Here is a 2868-nt window from a genome sequence, read left to right on the forward strand (position 1 = left end):
ATGAGTCCTGCGCTCATCCAATTAGTTCAGAATAATCAATTCCATGGGTTGTCGAATGAGAATCCTTATAAGCATTTGACCATCTTTGGTGAGATTTGCAACACTGTTAAGATAAACGGAGTGTCGGATGACAGAGTTAGACTCAGTTTGTTTCCTTTCTCTCTTGGAGGAAACACAAAGGGTTGGTTGAATTCTTTCCCTGAAGGAACTTTCAGGACTTGGGAGGCTGTGGCATAGCAATTTGTCACTAAATTCTTTCCACTTCCAAAAATTAATCAAGGGAAAGTGGAGATCTCTTCATTCAAGCAAGGGATGGAGGAAACTCTCGGGCAAGCATGGGACAGATTTAAAGGCTTATTGAGTGAGACCCTAGTCCATGGGTTCGATAAGACTTCATACTTACTTGCTTTCCTTGGAGGTTTACGTACTCATTCCAAGATGATGTTAGATGCCTCAGCTGGAGGTAGCATTAATAGAAAAATGGAAGACGAGGCGTATGATTTGATTGAAGAGATGACCTTGAATGAAGTATCACAGAGTGAGAGGGGCATACAAAAAGGAGGACGCTTGCACCTTCCTGCTGAAGATGCTGCAGCTGCTCAGAATCATATCCTCAGCCAAAAATTAGACAAGTTGACGAAGGTCCTCTCTGAACTTCCTAGGGGAATCAGAAATATTTCTCAAGCACAACAACTTTGTGACTTATGCGGTGGTGACCATATCAATGGTCAATGTGCTTTCATTGAGGAGATGCAGCAGGATGTTAATTATATGGGAGCCCAATTTCAATATAAGCAAGGTAATTTCAACCAAGGCAATTCTAGCCAAGGTTGGAAAAACCACCCTAGTATTGGGCAAAGCCAGAATAATTCATCTGGACAAGTGGGCAACTTCCGACAGCAACAACCTTCCCCTTATGGCAGCAGGTGAACAGTTTAACTGAGACAGTCAGAGAGCTAAGTGGAAGATTTGATAAATTCTTTAAAAATTATGAATCTCAGTCAAATAGTAATCAAGCAAGCTTCAAATCATTGGAGTCACAGATTGGCCAACTGTCGAAAAGGATCGAAACCACCGAGAAGCACCAGTTCCGGGCTAACACTGATGTTAACCCCAAAGAAGAGTGCAGAGTTGTTATAGCAAGAGAATAAAAGAAGGCAGAGGATGATCTAGTCAATGTGGGGAGCAGTGAAGACGAAGACAAAGAGATGGTAGGTGTTGAGGCAAGAAAGGAGAGTCAGGAAATAGAAGAGGTTAGTGAGTTAAACGTTAGTGGAGGTAAAGAAGCAATGCAAGTTGGAAACAGTCATGATGGGAGATTTAGAGAGATCTTCAACCAAGTGACTGTGGTACCTGCAGTAAATCTACAAACTCCTCCCTATGTTGAAAGAATCAATTTCAATCTTGAAGAAGAAACTGAATTCACCGATGAAGAGGAGGATTCTACTGTTCAGCCTTTGAAGAGGGATCATCCACTTAAGGTAAAAGATCCGAGATGTATAACATTATTATGTGCCCTGAATGATTTTGATGTGGAAGCCATGATAGACTCGGGATCTAGCATTAATATGATGCCCACAAATTTCCTGAAAAAAATAAGAGGGATGGTATTGAAACCGTCTGATCTTACTGTGACAATGGTTGATGGTTCGGTAAAAATAATGGTGGGAATGACAGAAGATGTTATTGTACGAGTGGAACAACTTGAATTCTTGGCAGACTTCATTGTCATGGATATAGGCACTGATGATGAGTTTCCTGTGATTTTGGGAAGGCCCTTCATGGCAACTTCGAAGATGCTTATTAGTGTTTATGGCGAACGAATAATGATGAGAGACTTAGATCACTTGTTTCTCTATACTGGGTATGAGGAAGACAAGATCAAAGTGATGAAAAGACCCAGACGTGAGGAGCCGGAGAGCGAAGCTGAGCAAGAAGATAGCACGTCGGATACTAATTATTCTGATAGTTGTAACATCTTGCAGGCATTAGTGAATAAAAGCAAGAGGACTATGCACCCAAAAGCAAGTGAAGAACCACTCCGACGGGGAAGCAAAGTGAAATATAAAAGGAAGGAGTGGATGATAAAGGAGCTGAAAGAGAAAGGGGCTGTGGAAATTGAAGCACCGTACAACAGACAGGTCAAGAGAGTGGACAGAAGACAATTGAGTCGGTGGAACGATGAGGATCCCAAAGTGAAGAAAAAGAGTTGATTTGCTGGAAATCACTTTTGTATTTTTAAGAACAATTTTCATTTTTCCGTTATTTTCTTTTTTATTTTGCATTGGAACATGTAATTTTTGAATGTTTGGAACAATTTTTGGGTAGCATCTACTGAGGGATGCTAAAAATTTTTAAATCCACTGAAGGATTCCAAGAAGGCACACAGATGGGTGTCGCGGCCCATACAAATTTAATTGCATATTAGAAATGCAGTATAGCTAGGAATGACTCCTAGGTCGTCTCTCAAGGACCAATTTTGCGGTTCGAGAATTAAGTCAGACACGAAGTGGGAGGGTTTTGTAAAAAGTTTGTGAATGCAGATAAACAAAATCAAAACACAAACGCAACTAATAATTAAACACATTTTTAAAAACAATTTCAAAGACAAAATAAAAACAGTCGGTCATTAACTTAATTACAATGTTTCCAATCGCAGATCAACAAAATAATGTTGCGACTCAAACCTCTAATCCAACAAAGTTAACCGACTAAGCGACGGTTAATTCTGTCTTCATAAACGCGAACTAAGCGAATGCGTTGTTAATATCAAATCTGATTTACACCATACAGTTCCATCAACTAAGCGAAGATGTCACACCAACTGGGCAACTAAGCGTATACCCAATTGCAGGTGCAAATACAGAA

The sequence above is a fragment of the Vigna radiata genome, unplaced genomic scaffold (assembly GCF_000741045.1).
Source record: "Vigna radiata var. radiata cultivar VC1973A unplaced genomic scaffold, Vradiata_ver6 scaffold_111, whole genome shotgun sequence".
Lineage (NCBI taxonomy): Eukaryota > Viridiplantae > Streptophyta > Magnoliopsida > Fabales > Fabaceae > Vigna > Vigna radiata.